This window comes from Lactuca serriola, chromosome 9 (assembly GCF_051521515.1).
Source record: "Lactuca serriola cultivar US96UC23 chromosome 9, Lser_US96UC23_V15, whole genome shotgun sequence".
In the NCBI taxonomy this organism is placed as follows: Eukaryota; Viridiplantae; Streptophyta; class Magnoliopsida; order Asterales; family Asteraceae; genus Lactuca; species Lactuca serriola.
In genome coordinates this window covers 203,023,718-203,047,975 of record NC_136416.1, presented here as the reverse complement: position 1 = coordinate 203,047,975, position 24,258 = coordinate 203,023,718, and positions in this window count along the sequence as shown.

Below are 24,258 nucleotides of genomic sequence, written 5' to 3'. Positions count from 1 at the left end.
CTCGCATCGTTCAGCCATTTTCGAGTTAACTCGGCTAGGTTAACTTAGCTGGGTTGACTCGACTGGCTTGACTCGGTGGGTTTATGAATTTGGCCAGTTGATTTTGAGTTGACCAATTTTGACCATGTTTTACCAATTTTAACTTTTAATGGGTATTTTGTGTATTATTGGGTTTTGATGGAATTGGTCACTTGGTGGTTGTAGGCATTTGAGTTGAGAGCTGAGATTCAGAGTCGGGTCTTATCAATTCAGTGCTGGTTGTGAGGTGAGTGTTCTTTACTGTACTTTTGGGTCAAAGGCACCAAGTCTGGCCCTTTTTGGATGGTTATTCTGATTATTGCATGATTGAGTATTGTAGTGATCTGTTAGATTTGTATCTTGGTAGATAGGATGATGCTATCCTTAGTGATCTGTGAGATTTGTCTGTTTGTTATTAGCTGGTTAATTGTATGATTATCTGTTATGTATATATATATATATATGTATATATATATATGTGTGTGTGTGTGTGTCGACACGGTTTATGAGTGGTTGGGTTAAGACGGGCTTGCTTTGTGCTGAAGGCCAACAGACACAGGGCATCCCAAATAGAGTGAAGACAGTAGGGTGTACTAGTCAGGCCGAAGGCCCGAAGAACGGTCCAGATGACCTGAAGGCCCGATGTGGCGTTTCAATCATGCTGAAGGTTCTGTGAGTGTACTAGGTAGATTGTAGGTCGGTGGGGCGTTCTAGTCAGACTGAGAGCTCTGTATGCATGTTGTTTATTGTTATTATTCTGGTTTTGTGATGTGTTGGTACTTTGGCGGAAACTCGCTAAGCTTTGGGCTTACGGTTTTGGGTTATGTTTCACATACCTCAGATGATCGTGGGAAGGTGAAGGGTTGATCGTGCACCTCCTCATGTTCTGTTTGTGATTTTAGGAAAAACTTTGATAATTGACATGTTTTGGAAAAGTATCTTTGTAAACAAGTGATGATTTGGGATTGTTTTATAAGTTTAAAATGTTTGTGAAATTTGGGATGTTACAACCACGTTACAGTTCACCTGGCAGAATCAAAACTTCATTAAGGTCTTAATCTGTTAAGAGCATTCCTAATACTTTCGAAAAAGATTCATGGCACCATAATTCTTCATAAAAACGTAACTTTATAGATATGCATGCCTAATGTATGTCCTTAACCAATCTAGGTCAAAATGGTAAGAAATGGGTGTAGAAACCTCATGCATGACATCAAATGAAGATATGAGTCCAAATCTATAACATATAATACTCTTGGCACCTCAGGGAGCAATAAAGTTGAAAACTTTACTATAACCATTCTCTCTAAATTTCGTAAAGTGGACAAAACTAGCTAAAACCTCAAGATATAAGAAGATTAAACCACAAGGTTAATCCTTGTAAGACTTACACAAGTCCATGAGATGCTCAAAAGGGATTGTAATGTGCTTGCTTGCTGATTCCTTGGTCTATAATGCTCTCCTCCTTCCCTTAAAAGCAAAATCCACCAAATGAGCACAAAAGATCAAGAGCGGGCTTGGGTGTGATGCAATCTCTCTGGAGACGATTGAGGATGGGGGTTGGGAAAACCCTAGCCCTCATATTCTTTAAATAAGGCTCAAGGCCCGAAACTTAAGGTTTTGTGTCCAAAATGGCACCAGTCACGACAATAAATGACCACCACATCGTGGTAGTCAATTCACCATGTCGCGTGGAGGAAAAATCACAAAACCAAATCTTAAAACTTAACCTTGCAATGCATTAAACCATACATGAATTGGTTGTTAAAATTCTCCACCACTTATTTGGAGTTTGTCCACAAAATCCGCATTGCTGAATAACTCTGGATACTGCTTGGGCAAGCACATTCACATAGCTTGTATTTTCTATTAATACATGGAGGAATAGAGAGGAACATAAAAGGAAATATGATTTTTTTTACATTTATTAAAGAAAGATCACTCGATAATAAGTTGTGTACTAGAATTAGGAATGCGTTGCTACCGGTTAAAAGAAGAAATTAGGAGTTGACAAAAATAGGTGTTTTTTTTGAACGGCGGAATTTTATTAAACTAGCAAGAAGCTAGAACAAACAATTACATGGTAATAGAAGAAGGATTATGAAGACAAGTAGACCATCCTAATTTAGCTTTATTACATCTATTTGAAATCCAAAAGAAAGCCCTTTTTAACTACGTGATCAAAGAGCAAAGCTTTTTTAGGAATAATCGTGCCGAAAATAATGGCATTTCTGAAATTCCAAATGCCCCAAAATGTTGTTATAACCATTGCATCAAAAATTTTACGTTGACTAGCCCTCAATCTCACTATATTGGACCAAGAGAGAAGAGAATGAATAGTAATCTGATTCGGGAGATTTAGACCCCACCATATAACAATAAGTCTCCAAATATCCATTAAATCAAAACATCCAGCAAAAAGATGATGAATAGTCTCCGCCAACCATGAACATATAGGACACATGATCATTTCTACCAGAATACCTCTAGATGAACGTCTCTCCCTCATAGGAATGCTCTGAAGCTTCACCCTCCATATAAGAATATTGAGTTTAATAGGAACCCAATTATTCCATCTCGTAGTCATACCTGTCGAAGTAATCAGCCCATTGTCGAGAAAAGAATGAGTTGAAGAAACTGAAAAAATATCAGAGATATCAAGAGACTATCCCAATCTATCTGGAATAGTTTGAAGCCGTACATCCTGCATTAGTTTGGAAAAGGTAGTCCATTGGGTCTCCTCGACACCACCTCTAGGAATTCGTATGAAATGGCACATATCCCACCCAATATTTATCCGGTCTCTAACTATAGTTGTATAGTGATTATCCAAAGCAAACAACCTGTGAAAAGAAGTATCAAGAGGGAGATCTCCTAACCAAAAGATCATGCCAAAACGAAGTATACGCTCCATCCCTAATCCGGATAGGACAAAGGGACTGAAAATCAAAGTCGTGGTCCTGAAGATTAGATTCCATGTGCTTCTCGGGATCAGTGGAGTAACATGACCCTCCAAACCATACAAAACTTTCATTACCCTGACCCATAGTAACTCAGGATAATGAAAGAAATGCCAACGCCAACGCAAAAGGAGAGCCCTATTATAGGCAAAAAGACTACCCAATCCTAAACCCCCGTCATCTTTAGAAGCAAGAACACGCTCCCATCGAATCCAATGCATATGACGATCATTCAAATCCTGATTTAGTTGTTGGTTGCGATGACCATTTTACAAATTTTCTGATACGATTTATTAGAGATGGCCAATCTCCTAGACAAAATAAGGAAGAAGACACAAATGACACAAGAAGTCGGAGCAATTTCTGATGTATTTTTCCCAAACCAAATTACAACTTAAATAACAAAAGAAAACTAAACAGTGCTAACCTATAATTAAGGAACAAGCAAAACAACTACGTACTGGGAAATAAGGCAGCTAGCCAAAGTAGTGGTCCTCAGTTCTTGCATGAATAAAATGGCTTCATGTGTGCATTGCAACTCCTCGTGGACCTCATCTTGATGATATTAAACTTGAATCTTTTAATTGGATAAGTACTAGGTGTAGTATTCGAAAAAAAGTTGATTGGTTGACTTGGTAAATATGACCTACCACCGCAATCCTTCCCTTGTAATTCTTTTTTTTTTTTAATATTGTTAGCCTTTGGCTAGTTAACTTCTATTTAGAATTATGCCGTTTGTTTAAAATAATAATAATAATAATAATAATAATAATAATAATAATAATAGAACGAGCTTGTACCAACTTTTCAACCTTAGTTAACTTGTATTTATAATTATGCAGATTCTTTATAATAATAATAATAATAATAATAATAATAATAATAATAATAATAGAACGAGCTTGTACCAACTTTTCAACCTTCTTTCCACATACATCCTGATTATGACAAAAATGGGTGTCCATTTGAGCAGAACCAATCGGCAATGCGGGCCTGAAGAGCCAAGGTATGTTAACCTTCAACTGTCCGAAGAGAAGAGTTCTTGCAGAGCTGAGTGAAGCCGTCGTCCTTCTCAGTTGGATAATGCAACAGCAGACCCACCGAAGTAAACCAAATCAAAGTCCGACCGACTTTAATACCCCCGCTTGGGTTACAGGCAAGCACTACCAAGCCCGGTGAACAATTACACTACAAGAGAGGAGTTCTTGCAGAGCTCTGTGAAGCCGTCGTCCTTCTCAGTTGGATAATGCATCAGCAGACCCACCGAAGTAAACCAAATCAAAGTCCGACTGACTTTAATACCCCCACTTGGGTTACAGGCAAGCACTACCAATCCCGCTGAACAATTACACTACAGGGTAAACTTATGATACAACCTCACAACCTCTCATGAAACGATGTGGGAATACTGATATACAAAAGCTATGTTTTTTGATTTACAACGAAATGAAACTATAATGCTTCTATGAAATGAGTTTATGATAGAATAATGCTGAGATGATTTTTTCTTATGTGAATTACATTTTAACGATTAGAATTTTTTTCGGCATGTTGAACATCTACTGATGAAAAACAGTGTGACTTACAACATCAAGAGGGTTGGGTTCTGTGAAATGATTTTATGTTAAAATAATGCCGAGATGATTACTTGTTTTCATGTCATCTATTATGACCATTATGATCCCTATGCAACTAAAACTATACGGCATGTTGAGTGTTGACGAAATTATAAATCACTGAACTCAAAAGAACGTGCAGGTGGTAATGCCAATATCACTTCCAGCAAGCACATTCACTTAGCATTTGTCTTCAATTAATGCATGCATATGGGGGAATGAAGAGGTACATCGACACTAAGGTGGTGTTTTTTTTTTCTGAAGCCAAAATATCTGCAGTCTGCGGACCACATCTGCAAGCCTCTGCAGCAGAAGAGGTGGACCAAACGTCTGCAGTCTGCAATAAGAAGACTATTTGTTTTTTAACGTCTGCAAGCTGCTGAAATAAACTGAATTTTAAATAAAATTACTTTACAAACTTAAAATGATTTTTCAACACCAAAATTTTAATAATAATAGTCTTATAACATTGAAAATAAAATTCATGCAACTAAATTAGTCATACAATAAAAAAATTTGTTTTACAATAACAATTTCATTTAAAACAATTCAATCTATATTGTCCATCAACTGATCAGCAATTTCATCCCGTAACTGAGTCATATATTCACGGTCTACTGCAGTACCATGTGTTGGAATCCCATCTTCATCATCATCAATGGCCACATTGTTATTTCGAAACGGGACATTGGGTTCATCATATCGTGCGCAATACTCATCACTCAATCCTTCTTTCCTTATATAATTATGAAGCGCGAAACATGCCATGACAATGTTTCTTTGTGTCACAAACGGGAATGGTGTCATCCTCTTCAATATAGGGAAGCGTGCTTTCAAAATACCAAAAGCACGCTCAATGACATTCCGAAGTTTTGCATGTCCATGGTTAAATTTTTCTTTATTGGTCAATGCACGTCTTTGACGAAAATCTCCAAGCCAATACCTCACATTACGATAAGGGGCCATAAATCCTCGAGTGTGTGCATACGCGACATCACAGAGATAATATTTGTCTGAAAAAAATGCAATTAAAACACTAATCAATTTTCAAACTAAGATAAAAAATATTTAAAAAAAAAAACAAAAACTTACCTGGTGGTTGAAACGGGAATGATGCTTGTGGATCGGCTATTGCTTCTTATAATATTCTAGAGTCATGCGCTACCCCTTCCCACCCGGTCACAACAAATGTAAAAATCATATTGAAGTCACAAATTGCCAATACGTTTTGGTAGCAATCTTCCTTTCCCCTACTTCTATATAAGTCTTGTTTCTTAGCAGGGACAACAGCATGTATCAAAGTGCCATCAAGTGCACCAACTGCTCTTTTGAAAACCCTTCGTAGCCTCCTATTATGTCCTGGAATGTTTGGATTCGGATTAAAAGATGTTGGTACTATAACATCTTGTGCGAAAAGCATCATTTTTTCCAACACTTCATAAAAAAATTTATGAATTGTTTGCTTCGAGTGTTGAAATCTCCGCTTGATAATCACGTAACGTTGATTATGGCCGATCATCATCAAAAACATGGTCATCTTTTCCTCAACCGATACATGTTTACTGTCCTTTAATGAGTAATTTGCTCTAAAATGAGCACATAGTTGTACAAAAGATTCACAGGAAATGCGTAATACTTCAACACATTGTAAACGATTACGGTGTAATAACTCCAATGTGTATTCATGTCCCGTCATTTCTGAATCATTATCCCGAAATCGTTTCACACCCCTCTTCCAAAAATAACGGATGTATAGGTACATATACGAGAAGTAACTTTTGATCGTGATCCATATTAACCTAAAATCAACAAAGTAGAACTTTAAAAAACATTACATAAACCATATTTCAAGTAGCAAAAAAACATTACATAAACCATATTTCAAGTATCAAATAAACATTCCATTAATCATATTCCAAGTACCAAAATAACATTACATAAACCATATTCCAAGTAGCAAAATAACAAAAAATAGTTCCAACAATGGCAAAAAGACCTAACAAAATAGTTCCAACAAAGGCAAAAACATTTAACAAATTAGTTCCAACAAAGCAAAAAGACATAACAAATAGTTTCAACACTAGAAAATCATCGGACAATCTTTCCATCCTTCAAAACTCCTAAACTGGTACCCGTCATCTCAAGCCACCCTCGTAATATCTCGGGAACATCAGGCAAATGCATCCACATCTCTCTCATGTTCATGGTTCCTCCAAAAATATGATATGCGACAAAGCGTAAAGGATCTGTAGGGCCTAACTGAAGGACCTCTAACTTCTCTAAACACTGAGGAATTGTATACACTTTAGTCAAACTATATAGAGCTTTCTTCATTTCAAATGCTAAATTGTCAACAGTAATAGAAGTTCCATCAGGTGAAGAAGCAGACGGTGAGGCACTAGGAGCTATAGGAGTTGAGGGTTTAGCCCTTTGTTGGGGTTACCGGATGGTGTAGCAGTATATAGTGAAGCAGCAGAAGGTGAAGCAGTAGAAGGTGAACCAGCAGAAGGTGCAGCTGCAGAAGGTGAAGCAGCAGAAGGTGGTGGCTCATGATGGGAAGTGTCAACACCATCATCATCTATTGCATCAAAAGGGGTGGCGGTGATCTGAAGTGGTGGAACACGACAGGAGGATGCGCCAGCTACTGATGATGATTGGGATGAGTAACTCCTAAAATTACCAGTGGCACTATTTCCATCAAAAAAACGTGCACAAAGATCTGGAAAAGGCAGTGGAATTGTTCTCAAAGAAGCAGCTTTCGGATGCCCCTAAACCCAAATGTAACAAGAAATAGTATAAGAATATTTGGCAACTTCAAACGTAAATGTTATATATATATATATATATATATATATATATATATATATATATATATATATTATTGTATATTAATATATATGTACCTTCTTAAAATCATCCCACTCCTCGGCTGTTAAATTAAAAGTGTTTGTTTGAGAATTGTATATATTACCAGTTTTGTTTTTTAAATATACTCATCCAGTGTATTTGGCTTTCAGATTGTCATATGCGTTTTTCATTTGTTTTTTAGTCAACTCAACCCTAAATTTCTCCTTAAGAACTCTTCCAAGCCTTATCCATGAATCTTTCTGCAAACTCAATCCTTTTCTACCAACACTCTCTACTTCTTCAATACAAGTATCCAATAAGTAGTTTAAATGCTCATTGGTCCATTGTTGTTTTTCTCCCATTTCTAATAACCAATATAACATAGACAAATATGATTTCATAAGGTATTACATATCATACACATTCTAACAAAAAAATAACGATTTAAGACAATAAAAAGTATTTACAAAACCAAATAACAATAAACAATCAACAAGTAACATCATTATTTTACAGCATTATTTCAAGAAAAAGCTTGATTTCAGCACATTCTAGGCAAATTATATCATCCACAAATCGAAAAGGTCTACCTATTTAGGGAATTGAAAGGGTAAGTTTGTAATTTTGTTTTATTTTCAATCATAATAATGTGTAATTTTGTTTTATTTTCACAGCATTATTTCAATAAATTTTGTTTTAGTAAACTTTTTATTTTCACAGCAAATTTGTAATTTTGTTTTATTTTCAATCATAATAATGTGAAACTTTTTATTCAATTATAAATAACCTGAATTAGAGTGTTTTAATTCAAAGTTTTCTAAAAAACTTTATAAATCAAAATCATTAGTACCAACACACATCCAAACAGCTCGTGAGTTTTCCATTTTACTTCTATCAAATAAACAAAACTTATGACTCGTTTTGATGCTTTCTATCATATACATATACACAATCAACAATCATGTACATATACACTATCATATACATATACACAATCAATAATCATATACATATACACAATCAAAGATCATATACACATAAACAATCACAATCAACAAGACAATATGTTATCTTTTGCTTGACATTTATGTATATTGGCTTCCAATCAAAGAAAAATATAAATCCAATTTGTTTACAAATCCAATTTGTTTACAGGTAAGATTTTCAATTTGCTAGGAATTTGGCTTTCAATTTTAGCAAGAATATATGATAGATTATACACCTCCAAGATTTTCTGTAAAACAAGGATGTGAATCAAACAAGAAATTGAACAAGGATGTGAATCAAACAAGTTGAACTGAAACTGAAATCGACAGAGAGAGGAGGTGACGAAAAACCTGATTGCTCGTTGATTTCTCGCTTTTTCCTTGCTATTCGCTCGCTGCAATCGAAGGTGGTTCTTCATTCGATGGTCGCTGCAATCGAAGGACGTCGGATTAGAGAGGAGGGATGCGACCGATGGTTTTGATTGGAGGCCTGCGACCGGTGGTTTTGATTAGAGGTGACGAGCGAGATGAAGGTTGCTGGAAGATGGAGTCGTCGAGGGTTCTGATGGGAGGTTGGACGTATGGAGGCAGAAACCAAAAAAAAGAAACGCGTTTTTTTAGGTCAAAGGCATTGCAGACTTTAGAAGAGGCTATCCCATATCTGTGTGATGAAGACCTCGCGCAGACATTTTTATGTCTGCGCACTTCAGAAAAACAAACGGACTGCAAACCATTATGTCTGGGCGTCAACACAACCATCGTTCGTTCATCAATGCATTGAAAATCAAAACGTCCGATGCTTTGAAACTTGTTGCCATCTGTTGAAGAGTCTTTATATGTAGTCGATATTCGATAATACATACCTCCCAATTTCTTTCACTGATATCCTTTTCATTGTTTTCTCTAAAGCACCCAATCTCTCTGATTTCTTTTTCTCTTTCAGTCGATTTATTTTTCTGTGATTTATTTCTCTAATCTGGCTCGGTGGTTCACACAAAATCGTGGTTCAAGCCTTTTGATTTCTGATACAACGATTTTGATTCAGTGATTTAGGTGTCATTCTGATTTTGGGTGAGTTTTCATTGTTCTCATTTTAATTTCAGAAGTGATTTATTTTTTGTGGTTTTGTTAGTTGTTTTAGAATTAAGATTTTTAATTGTTGGGTGTTCCAGTGAATGTCTTCTATGTGATTACATCTATTTTATTAAAGGGAAAAAGTGTGAATCGTCGCTCAAACTCTTATTTGATTTTTCATTTTTGTATCTGATTTCTTTATTGTTTCATAAATCAGATTTGGGTTTGGTTGTTTCAGAAATTAGATTTAGGTGAGCTCAATTGATATATGTGTTTATTTAGGTTTGTTTCAATTAATTTCTTAATTATCTGATCTCTTCTCTATTTGATTACAGGAAAAAAGAGTTTGAGCTCCAAAATCAATTTTGTATCTGATTTCTCCATTATTTCTTAAATCAGATTTGGGTAATTTCTCTAATGTTTTCTCGTAGTGTGAGCTCTGAAATCATATTTGTTTTTAATTTGTCTACTGTTTCAACAATCAAATATGTATATGCTGATTCAAAAATCAGATTTTAAGATTTTGGTGAGTTTAATTTTGAAATATGTTTATGTTCAATCTTTGTTATCTAAACATCTTTTCTGAACTTGTGTTTTATTGTTTATATGATGTGAAGCAGGAGCAATTTTATTCTTGTAGATATGGCTCTTTTTCAATTGAAAAGTATATTTGAACAAATGCAATATTTTGAATATATATTTGTTTTTTTGTTTGATTGTTCCAAATTAGTTTTATTAGGTGATGAAAAAAAAAGTTTTTTTTTAAACTTGAGTTCAATTTAACAAATGGTGAGGAATATAATATTGATGGAATTGACTTATTTATTGATTTACAAATATGGCATAAAAAATTGTTGGATGAAAATTGGATATGTTCCCTAATGTGTTGGTTGCATATTGGATATTGTTGAAGGTGTTGGTTACGGTTGCTTCTGTAGAAAGAAGTCTTTCAAAATTGAAGTTTTTGAAATCGTATCTCTACCCTCTGAAGTGTCATGACTCAAGAAAGATTGAATGGATTAACAATTTTAAGTATTGATTATTGTAAAATAAGAGATGTTTTTGTTTCAAAAAATGTTTTAAGTGATTTTTATAGGTTTTTGTTTGTATTATTTTGCTTGATTATAACATTTATTGCATTTTCTATTTTATAATTCTTTTATATGTACTTTTTCTTTATCGTACAGTACATATATAAGGGCATAATTTTTTTTATCTCGCATTGGGTAGTAAAAAACAATGAACCGACCCTGAACATTTGCTTAAAAAAGACTAATTCTAAAAAGAATGTGTTATACAACATTTTAGATAAATGAGACTAATTAAATTTGGTTAAATGTTTTATGTATATATTTATAAAAACTTTTAATAATAATCATTACGGAAATCATTTAATTAGAGAATAAGTTAGTGAAATGATGAGTTGATACCTTTAAATTATATATATATATATATATATATATATATATATATATATATGTGTGTGTGTGTGTGTGTGTGTGTGTGGCACCAGTCACGACAATAAATAACCACCACATCGTGGTAGTCAATTCACCATGTCGCGTGGAGGAAAAATCACAAAACCAAATCTTAAAACTTAACCTTGCAATGCATTAAACCATACATGAATTGGTTGTTAAAATTCTCCACCACTTATTTGGAGTTTGTCCACAAAATCCGCATTGCTGAATAACTCTGGATACTGCTTGGGCAAGCACATTCACATAGCTTGTATTTTCTATTAATACATGGAGGAATAGAGAGGAACATAAAAGGAAATATGATTTTTTTTACATTTATTAAAGAAAGATCACTCGATAATAAGTTGTGTACTAGAATTAGGAATGCGTTGCTACCGGTTAAAAGAAGAAATTAGGAGTTGACAAAAATAGATGTTTTTTTTGAACGGCGGAATTTTATTAAACTAGCAAGAAGCTAGAACAAACAATTACATGGTAATAGAAGAAGGATTATGAAGCCAAGTAGACCATCCTAATTTAGCTTTATTACATCTATTTGAAATCCAAAAGAAAGCCCTTTTTAACTACGTGATCAAAGAGCAAAGCTTTTTTAGGAATAATCGTGCCGAAAATAATGGCATTTCTGAAATTCAAAATGCACCAAAATGTTGTTATAACCATTGCATCAAAAATTTTACGTTGACTAGCCCTCAACGTCACTATATTGGACCAAGAGAGAAGAGAATGAATAGTAATCTGATTCGGGAGATTTAGACCCCACCATATAACAATACGTCTCCAAATATCCATTAAATCAGAACATCCAGCAAAAAGATGATGAATAGTCTCCGCCGAACATGAACATATAGGACACATGATCGTTTCTACCAGAATACCTATAGATGAAAGTCTCTCCCTCATAGGAATGCTCTGAAGCTTCACCCTCCATATAAGAATATTGAGTTTAATAGGAACCCAATTATTCCATCTCGTAGTCATACCTGTCGAAGTAATCAGCCCATTGTCGAGAAAAGAATGAGTTGAAGAAACTGAAAAAATATCAGAGATATCAAGAGACTATCCCAATCTATCTGGAATAGTTTGAAGCCGTACATCCTGCATTAGTTTGGAAAAGGTAGTCCATTGGGTCTCCTCGACACCACCTCTAGGAATTCGTATGAAATGGCACATATCCCACCCAATATTTATCCGGTCTCTAACTATAGTTGTATAGTGATTATCCAAAGCAAACAACCTGTGAAAAGAAGTATCAAGAGGGAGATCTCCTAACCAAAAGATCATGCCAAAACGAAGTATACGCTCCATCCCCAATCCGGATAGGACAAAGGGACTGAAAATCAAAGTCGTGGTCCTGAAGATTAGATTCCATGTGCTTCTCGGGATCAGTGGAGTAACATGACCCTCCAAACCATACAAAACTTTCATTACCCTGACCCATAGTAACTCAGGATAATGAAAGAAACGCCAACGCCAACGCAAAAGGAGAGCCCTATTATAGGCAAAAAGACTACCCAATCCTAAACCCCCGTCATCTTTAGAAGCAAGAACACGCTCCCATCGAATCCAATGCATATGACGATCATTCAAATCCTGATTTAGTTGTTGGTTGCGATGACCATTTTACAAATTTTCTGATACGATTTATTAGAGATGGCCAATCTCCTAGACAAAATAAGGAAGAAGACACAAATGACACAAGAAGTCGGAGCAATTTCTGATGTATTTTTCCCAAACCAAATTACAACTTAAATAACAAAAGAAAACTAAACAGTGCTAACCTATAATTAAGGAACAAGCAAAACAACTACGTACTGGGAAATAAGGCAGCTAGCCAAAGTAGTGGTCCTCAGTTCTTGCATGAATAAAATGGCTTCATGTGTGCATTGCAACTCCTCGTGGACCTCATCTTGATGATATTAAACTTGAATCTTTTAATTGGATAAGTACTAGGTGTAGTATTTGAAAAAAAGTTGATTGGTTGACTTGGTAAATATGACCTACCACCGCAATCCTTCCCTTGTAATTCTTTTTTTTTTAATATTGTTAGCCTTTGGCTAGTTAACTTCTATTTATAATTGTGCCGTTTGTTTAAAATAATAATAATAATAATAATAATAATAATAATAATAATAATAATAATAATAATAAAACGAGCTTGTACCAACTTTTCAACCTTAGTTAACTTGTATTTATAATTATGTAGTTTCTTTATAATAATAATAATAATAATAATAATAATAATAATAATAATAATAATAATAGAACGAGCTTGTACCAACTTTTCAACCTTCTTTCCACATACATCCTGATTATGACAAAAATGGGTGTCCATTTGAGTAGAACCAATCGGCAATGCGGGCCTGAAGAGCCAAGGTATGTTAACCTTCAACTGTCCGAAGAGAGGAGTTCTTGCAGAGCTCTGTGAAGCCGTCGTCCTTCTCAGTTGGATAATGCAACAGCAGACCCACCGAAGTAAACCAAATCAAAGTCCGACCGACTTTAATACCCCCGCTTGGGTTACAGGCAAGCACTACCAAGCCCGGTGAACAATTACACTACAAGAGAGGAGTTCTTGCAGAGCTTTGTGAAGCCGTCGTCCTTCTCAGTTGGATAATGCAACAGCAGACCCACCGAAGTAAACCAAATCAAAGTCCGACCGACTTTTATACCCCCACTTGGGTTACAGGCAAGCACTACCAATCCCGGTGAACAATTACACTACAGGGTAAACTTATGATACAATCTCACAACCTCTCATGAAACGATGTGGGAATACTGATATACAAAAGCTATGTTTTTTGATTTACAACGAAATGAAACTATAATGCTTCTATGAAATGAGTTTATGATAGAATAATGTTGAGATGATTTTTTCTTATGTGAATTACATTTTAACGATTAGAATTTTTTTCGGCATGTTGAACATCTACTGATGAAAAACAGTGTGACTTACAACATCAAGAGGGTTGGGTTCTGTGAAATGATTTTATGTTAAAATAATGCCGAGATGATTACTTGTTTTCATGTCATCTATTATGACCATTATGATCCCTATGCAACTAAAACTATACGGCATGTTGAGTGTTGACGAAATTATAAATCACTGAACTCAAAAGAACGTGCAGGTGGCAATGCCAATATCACTTCCAGCAAGCACATTCACTTAGCATTTGTCTTCAATTAATGCATGCATATGGGGGAATGAAGAGGTACATCGACACTAAGGTGGTGTTTTTTTTTCTGAAGCCAAAATATCTGCAGTCTGCGGACCACATCTGCAAGCCTCTGCAGCAGAAGAGGTGGACCAAACGTCTGCAGTCTGCAATAAGAAGACTATTTGTTTTTTAACGTCTGCAGGCTGCTGAAATAAACTGAATTTTAAATAAAATTACTTTACAAACTTAAAATGATTTTTCAACACCAAAATTTTAATAATAATAGTCTTATAACATTGAAAATAAAATTCATGCAACTAAATTAGTCATACAATAAAAAAATTTGTTTTACAATAACAATTTCATTTAAAACAATTCAATCTATATTGTCCATCAACTGATCAGCAATTTCATCCCGTAACTGAGTCATATATTCACGGTCTACTGCAGTACCATGTGTTGGAATCCCATCTTCATCATCATCAATGGCCACATTGTTATTTCGAAACGGGACATTGGGTTCATCATATCGTGCGCAATACTCATCACTCAATCCTTCTTTCCTTATATAATTATGAAGCGCGAAACATGCCATGACAATGTTTCTTTGTGTCACAAACGGGAATGGTGTCATCCTCTTCAATATAGGGAAGCGTGCTTTCAAAATACCAAAAGCACGCTCAATGACATTCCGAAGTTTTGCATGTCCATGGTTAAATTTTTCTTTATTGGTCAATGCACGTCTTTGACGAAAATCTCCAAGCCAATACCTCACATTACGATAAGGGGCCATAAATCCTCGAGTGTGTGCATACGCGACATCACAGAGATAATATTTGTCTGAAAAAAATGCAATTAAAACACTAATCAATTTTCAAACTAAGATAAAAAATATTTAAAAAAAAAACAAAAACTTACCTGGTGGTTGAAACGGGAATGATGCTTGTGGATCGGCTACTGCTTCTTATAATATTCTAGAGTCATGCGCTACCCCTTCCCACCCGGTCACAACAAATGTAAAAATCATATTGAAGTCACAAATTGCCAATACGTTTTGGTAGCAATCTTCCTTTCCCCTACTTCTATATAAGTCTTGTTTCTTAGCAGGGACAACAGCATGTATCAAAGTGCCATCAAGTGCACCAACTGCTCTTTTGAAAACCCTTCGTAGCCTCCTATTATGTCCTGGAATGTTTGGATTCGGATTAAAAGATGTTGGTACTATAACATCTTGTGCGAAAAGCATCATTTTTTCCAACACTTCATAAAAAAATTTATGAATTGTTTGCTTCGAGTGTTGAAATCTCCGCTTGATAATCACGTAACATTGATTATGGCCGATCATCATCAAAAACATGGTCATCTTTTCCTCAACCGATACATGTTTACTGTCCTTTAATGAGTAATTTGCTCTAAAATGAGCACATAGTTGTACAAAAGATTCACAGGAAATGCGTAATACTTCAACACATTGTAAACGATTACGGTGTAATAACTCCAATGTGTATTCATGTCCCGTCATTTCCGAATCATTATCCCGAAATCGTTTCACACCCCTCTTCCAAAAATAACGGATGTATAGGTACATAAGAATTACAAGAAGTAACTTTTGATCGTGATCCATATTAACCTAAAATCAACAAAGTAGAACTTTAAAAAACATTACATAAACCATATTTCAAGTAGCAAAAAAACATTACATAAACCATATTTCAAGTATCAAATAAACATTCCATTAATCATATTCCAAGTACCAAAATAACATTACATAAACCATATTCCAAGTAGCAAAATAACAAAAAATAGTTCCAACAATGGCAAAAAGACCTAACAAAATAGTTCCAACAAAGGCAAAAACATTTAACAAAGTAGTTCCAACAAAGCAAAAAGACATAACAAATAGTTTCAACACTAGAAAATCATCGGACAATCTTTCCATCCTTCAAAACTCCTAAACTGGTACCCGTCATCTCAAGCCACCCTCGTAATATCTCGGGAACATCAGGCAAATGCATCCACATCTCTCTCATGTTCATGGTTCCTCCAAAAATATGATATGCGACAAAGCGTAAAGGATCTGTAGGGCCTAACTGAAGGACCTCTAACTTCTCTAAACACTGAGGAATTGTATACACTTTAGTCAAACTATATAGAGCTTTCTTCATTTCAAATGCTAAATTGTCAACAGTAATAGAAGTTCCATCAGGTGAAGAAGCAGACGGTGAGGCACTAGGAGCTATAGGAGTTGAGGGTTTAGCCCTTTGTTGGGGTTACCGGATGGTGTAGCAGTATATAGTGAAGCAGCAGAAGGTGAAGCATTAGAAGGTGAACCAGCAGAAGGTGCAGCTGCAGAAGGTGAAGCAGCAGAAGGTGGTGGCTCATGATGGGAAGTGTCAACACCATCATCATCTATTGCATCAAAAGGGGTGGCGGTGATCTGAAGTGGTGGAACACGACAGGAGGATGCGCCAGCTACTGATGATGATTGGGATGAGTAACTCCTAAAATTACCAGTGACACTATTTCCATCAAAAAAACGTGCACAAAGATCTGGAAAAGGCAGTGGAATTGTTCTCAAAGAAGCAGCTTTCGGATGCCCCTAAACCCAAATGTAACAAGAAATAGTATAAGAATATTTGGCAACTTCAAACGTAAATGTTATATATATATATATATATATATATATATATATATATATATATATATATATATATATATATATATATATATATTATTGTATATTAATATATATGTACCTTCTTAAAATCATCCCACTCCTCGGCTGTTAAATTAAAAGTGTTTGTTTGAGAATTGTATATATTACCAGTTTTGTTTTTTAAATATACTCATCCAGTGTATTTGGCTTTCAGATTGTCATATGCGTTTTTCATTTGTTTTTTAGTCAACTCAACCCTAAATTTCTCCTTAAGAACTCTTCCAAGCCGTCTCCATGAATCTTTCTGAAAACTCAATCCTTTTCTACCAACACTCTCTACTTCTTCAATACAAGTATCCAATAAGCAGTTTAAATGCTCATTGGTCCATTGTTGTTTTTCTCCCATTTCTAATAACCAATATAACATAGACAAATATGATTTCATAAGGTATTACATATCATACACATTCTAACAAAAAAATAACGATTTAAGACAATAAAAAGTATTTACAAAACCAAATAACAATAAACAATCAACAAGTAACATCATTATTTTACAGCATTATTTCAAGAAAAAGCTTGATTTCAGCACATTCTAGGCAAATTATATCATCCACAAATCGAAAAGGTCTACCTATTTAGGGAATTGAAAGGGTAAGTTTGTAATTTTGTTTTATTTTCAATCATAATAATGTGTAATTTTGTTTTATTTTCACAGCATTATTTCAATAAATTTTGTTTTAGTAAACTTTTTATTTTCATAGCAAATTTGTAATTTTGTTTTATTTTCAATCATAATAATGTGAAACTTTTTATTCAATTATAAATAACCTGAATTAGAGTGTTTTAATTCAAAGTTTTCTAAAAAACTTTATAAATCAAAATCATTAGTACCAACACACATCCAAACAGCTCGTGAGTTTTCCATTTTACTTCTATCAAATAAACAAAACTTATGACTCGTTTTGATGCTTTCTATCATATACATATACACAATCAACAATCATGTACATATACACTATCATATACATATACACAATCAATAATCATATACATATACACAATCAAAGATCATATACACATAAACAATCACAATCAACAAGACAATATGTTATCTTTTGCTTGACATTTATGTATATTGGCTTCCAATCAAAGAAAAATATAAATCCAATTTGTTTACAGGTAAGATTTTCAATTTGCTGGGAATTTGGCTTTCAATTTTAGCAAGAATATATGATAGATTATACACCTCCAAGATTTTCTGTAAAACAAGGATGTGAATCAAACAAGAAATTGAACAAGGATGTGAATCAAACAAGTTGAACTGAAACTGAAATCGACAGAGAGAGGAGGTGACGAAAAACCTGATTGCTCGTTGATTTCTCGCTTTTTCCTTGCTATTCGCTCGCTGCAATCGAAGGTGGTTCTTCGTTCGATGGTCGCTGTAATCGAAGGACGTCGGATTAGAGAGGAGGGATGCGACCGATGGTTTTGATTGGAGGCCTGCGACCGGTGGTTTTGATTGGAGGTGACGAGCGAGATGAAGGTTGCTGGAAGATGGAGTCGTCGAGGGTTCTGATGGGAGGTTGGACGTATGGAGGCAGAAACCAAAAAAAAGAAACGCGTTTTTTTAGGTCAAAGGCATTGCAGACTTTAGAAGAGGCTATCCCATATCTGTGTGGTGAAGACCTCGCGCAGACATTTTTATGTCTGCGCACTTCAGAAAAACAAACGGACTGCAAACCATTATGTCTGGGCGTCAACACAACCATCGTTCGTTCATCAACGCATTGAAAATCAAAACGTCCGATGCTTTGAAACTTGTTGCCATCTGTTGAAGAGTCTTTATATGTAGTCGATATTCGATAATACATACCTCCCAATTTCTTTCACTGATATCCTTTTCATTGTTTTCTCTAAAGCACCCAATCTCTCTGATTTCTTTTTCTCTTTCAGTCGATTTATTTTTCTGTGATTTATTTCTCTAATTTGGCTCGGTGGTTCACACAAAATCGTGGTTCAAGCCTTTTGATTTCTGATACAATGATTTTGATTCAGTGATTTAGGTGTCATTCTGATTTTGGGTGAGTTTTCATTGTTCTCATTTTAATTTCAGAAGTGATTTATTTTTTGTGGTTTTGTTAGTTGTTTTAGAATTAAGATTTTTAATTGTTGGGTGTTCCAGTGAAATTCTTCTATGTGATTACATCTATTTTATTAAAGGGAAAAAAGTGTGAATCGTCGCTCAAACTCTTATTTGATTTTTCATTTTTGTATCTGATTTCTTTATTGTTTCATAAATCAGATTTGGGTTTGGTTGTTTCAGAAATTAGATTTAGGTGAGCTCATTTGATATATGTGTTTATTTAGGTTTGTTTCAATTAATTTCTTAATTATCTGATCTCTTCTGTATTTGATTACAGGAAAAAAGAGTTTGAGCTCCAAAATCAATTTTGTATCTGATTTCTCCATTGTTTCTTAAATCAGATTTGGGTAATTTCTCTAATATTTTCTCGTAGTGTGAGCTCTGAAATCATATTTGTTTTTAATTTGTCTACTGTTTCAACAATCAAATATGTATATGTTGATTCAAAAATCAGATTTTAAGATTTTGGTGAGTTTAATTTTGAAATCTGTTTATGTTCAATCTTTGTTGTCTAAACATCTTTTCTGAACTTGTGTTTTATTGTTTATATGATGTGAAGCAGAGCAATTTTATTCTTGTAGATATGGCTCTTTTTCAATTGAAAAGTATATTTGAACAAATGCAATATTTTGAATATATATTTGTTTTTTTGTTTGATTGTTCCAAATTAGTTTTATTAGGTGATGAAAAAAAAGTTTTTTTTTAAACTTGTGTTCAATTTAACAAATGGTGAGGAATATAATATTGATGGAATTGACTTATTTATTGATTTACAAATATGGCATAAAAAATTGTTGGATGAAAATTGGATATGTTCCCTAATGTGTTGATTGCATATTAGATATTGTTGAAGGTGTTGGTTACGGTTGCTTCTGTAGAAAGAAGTTTTTCAAAATTGAAGTTTTTGAAATCGTATCTCTACTCTCTAAAGTGTCATGACTCAAGAAAGATTGAATGGATTAACAATTTTAAGTATTGATTATTGTAAAATAAGAGATGTTTTTGTTTCAAAAAATGTTTTAAGTGATTTTTATAGGTTTTTGTTTGTATTATTTTCCTTGATTATAACATTTATTGCATTTTCTATTTTATAATTCTTTTATATGTACTTTTTCTTTATCGTACGGTACATATATAAGGGCATAATTTTTTTTAACTCGCATTGGGTAGTAAAAAACAATGAACCGACCCTGAACATTTGCTTAAAAAAGACTAATTCTAAAAAGAATGTGTTATACAACATTTTAGATAAATGAGACTAATTAAATTTGGTTAAATGTTTTACGTATATATTTATAAAAACTTTTAATAATAATCATTACGGAAATCATTTAATTAGAGAATAAGTTAGTGAAATGATGAGTTGATACCTTTAAATTATAGATATATATATATATATATATATATATATATATATATATATATATATATATATATATATATATATATATATATATATATGTGGCACCAGTCACGACAATAAATGACCACCACATCGTGGTAGTCAATTCACCATGTCGCGTGGAGGAAAAATCACAAAACCAAATCTTAAAACTTAACCTTGCAATGCATTAAACCATACATGAATTGGTTGTTAAAATTCTTCCCCACTTATTTGGAGTTTGTCCACAAAATCCGCATTGCTGAATAACTCTGGATACTGCTTGGGCAAGCACATTCACATAGCTTGTATTTTCTATTAATACATGGAGGAATAGAGAGGAACATAAAAGGAAATATGATTTTTTTTACATTTATTAAAGAAAGATCACTCGATAATAAGTTGTGTACTAGAATTAGGAATGCGTTGCTACCGGTTAAAAGAAGAAATTAGGAGTTGACAAAAATAGATGTTTTTTTTGAACGGCGGAATTTTATTAAACTAGCAAGAAGCTAGAAAAAACAATTACATGGTAATAGAAGAAGGATTATGAAGCCAAGTAGACCATCCTAATTTAGCTTTATTACATCTATTTGAAATCCAAAAGAAAGACCTTTTTAACTACGTGATCAAAGAGCAAAGCTTTTTTAGGAATAATCGTGCCGAAAATAATGGCATTTCTGAAATTCAAAATGCACCAAAATGTTGTTATAACCATTGCATCAAAAATTTTACGTTGACTAGCCCTCAACGTCACTATATTGGACCAAGAGAGAAGAGAATGAATAGTAATCTGATTCGGGAGATTTAGACCCCACCATATAACAATACGTCTCCAAATATCCATTAAATCAGAACATCCAGCAAAAAGATGATGAATAGTCTCCGCCGAACATGAACATATAGGACACATGATTGTTTCTACCAGAATACCTCTAGATGAAAGTCTCTCCCTCATAGGAATGCTCTGAAGCTTCACCCTCCATATAAGAATATTGAGTTTAATAGGAACCCAATTATTTCATCTCGTAGTCATACCTGTCGAAGTAATCAGCCCATTGTCGAGAAAAGAATGAGTTGAAGAAACTGAAAAAATATCAGAGATATCAAGAGACTATCCCAATCTATCTGGAATAGTTTGAAGCCGTACATCCTGCATTAGTTTGGAAAACGTAGTCCATTGGGTCTCCTCGACACCACCTCTAGGAATTCGTATGAAATGGCACATATCCCACCCAATATTTATCCGGTCTCTAACTATAGTTGTATAGTGATTATCCAAAGCAAACAACCTGTGAAAAGAAGTATCAAGAGGGAGATCTCCTAACCAAAAGATCATGCCAAAACGAAGTATACGCTCCATCCCCAATCCGGATAGGACAAAGGGACTGAAAATCAAAGTCGTGGTCCTGAAGATTAGATTCCATGTGCTTCTCGGGATCAGTGGAGTAACATGACCCTCCAAACCATACAAAACTTTCATTACACTGACCCATAGTAACTCAGGATAATGAAAGAAACGCCAACGCCAACGCAAAAGGAGAGCCTTATTATAGGCAAAAAGACTACCCAATCCTAAACCCCCGTCATCTTTAGAAGCAAGAACACGCTCCCATCGAATCCAATCCATATGACGATCATTCAAATCCTGATTTAGTTGTTGGTTGCGATGACCATTTTACAAATTTTCTAATACGATTTATTAGAGATGGCCAATCTCCTAGACAAAATAAGGAAGAAGACACAAATGAAACAAGAAGTCTGAGCAATTTCTGATGTATTTTTCCCAAACCAAATTACAACTTAAATAACAAAAGAAAACTAAACAGTGCTAACCTATAATTAAGGAACAAGCAAAACAACTACGTATTGGGAAATAAGGCAGCTAGCCAAAGTAATGGTCCTCAGTTCTTGCATGAATAAAATTGCTTCATGTGTGCCTTGCAACTCCTTGTGGACCTCATCTTGATGATATTAAACTTGAATCTTTTAATTGGATAAGTACTAGATGTAGTATTCGATAAAAAGTTGATTGGTTGACTTGGTAAATATGACCTACCACCGCAATCCTTCACTTGTAATTCTTTTTTTTTAATATTGTTAGCCTTTGGCTAGTTAACTTCTATTTATAATTATGCCGTTTGTTTAAAATAATAATAATAATAATAATAATAATAATAATAATAATAATAATAATAGAACGAGCTTGTACCAACTTTTCAACCTTAGTTAACTTGTATTTATAATTATGCAGTTTCTTTATAATAATAATAATAATAATAATAATAATAATAATAATAATAATAATAGAACGAGCTTGTACCAACTTTTCAACCTTCTTTCCACATACATCCTGATTATGACAAAAATAGGTGTCCATTTGAGTAGAACCAATCGGCAATGCGGGCCTGAAGAGCCAAGGTATGTTAACCTTCAACTGTCCGAAGACAGGAGTTCTTGCAGAGCTCTGTGAAGCCGTCGTCCTTCTCAGTTGGATAATGCAACAGCAGACCCACCGAAGTAAACCAAATCAAAGTCCGACCGACTTTAATACCCCCGCTTGGGTTACAGGCAAGCACTACCAAGCCCGGTGAACAATTACACTACAAGAGAGGAGTTCTTGCAGAGCTTTGTGAAGCCGTCGTCCTTCTCAGTTGGATAATGCAACAGCAGACCCACCGAAGTAAACAAAATCAAAGTCCGACCGACTTTTATACCCCCACTTGGGTTACAGGCAAGCACTACCAATCCCGGTGAACAATTACACTACAGGGTAAACTTATGATACAATCTCACAACCTCTCATGAAACGATGTGGGAATACTGATATACAAAAGCTATATTTTTTGATTTACAACGAAATGAAACTATAATGCTTCTATGAAATGAGTTTATGATAGAATAATGCTGAGATGATTTTTTCTTATGTGAATTACATTTTAACGATTAGAATTTTTTTCGGCATGTTGAACATCTACTGATGAAAAACAGTGTGAATTACAACATCAAGAGGGTTGGGTTCTGTGAAATGATTTTATGTTAAAATAATGCCGAGATGATTACTTGTTTTCATGTCATCTATTATGACCATTATGATCCCTATGCAACTAAAACTATACGGCATGTTGAGTGTTGACGAAATTATAAATCACTGAACTCAAAAGAACGTGCAGGTGGCAATGCCAATATCACTTCCAGCAAGCACATTCACTTAGCATTTGTCTTCAATTAATGCATGCATATGGGGGAATGAAGAGGTACATCGACACTAAGGTGGTGTTTTTTTTTCTGAAGCCAAAATATCTGCAGTCTGCGGACCACATCTGCAAGCCTCTGCAGCAGAAGAGGTGGACCAAACGTCTGCAGTCTGCAATAAGAAGACTATTTGTTTTTTAACGTCTGCAGGCTGCTGAAATAAACTGAATTTTAAATAAAATTACTTTACAAACTTAAAATGATTTTTCAACACCAAAATTTTAATAATAATAGTCTTATAACATTGAAAATAAAATTCATGCAACTAAATTAGTCATACAATAAAAAAATTTGTTTTACAATAACAATTTCATTTAAAACAATTCAATCTATATTGCCCATCAACTGATCAGCAATTTCATCCCGTAACTGAGTCATATATTCACGGTCTACTGCAGTACCATGTGTTGGAATCCCATCTTCATCATCATCAATGGCCACATTGTTATTTCGAAACGGGACATTGGGTTCATCATATCGTGCGCAATACTCATCACTCAATCCTTCTTTCCTTATATAATTATGAAGCACGAAACATGCCATGACAATGTTTCTTTGTGTCACAAACGGGAATGGTGTCATCCTCTTCAATATAGGGAAGCGTGCTTTCAAAATACCAAAAGCACGCTCAATGACATTCCGAAGTTTTGCATGTCCATGGTTAAATTTTTCTTTATTGGTCA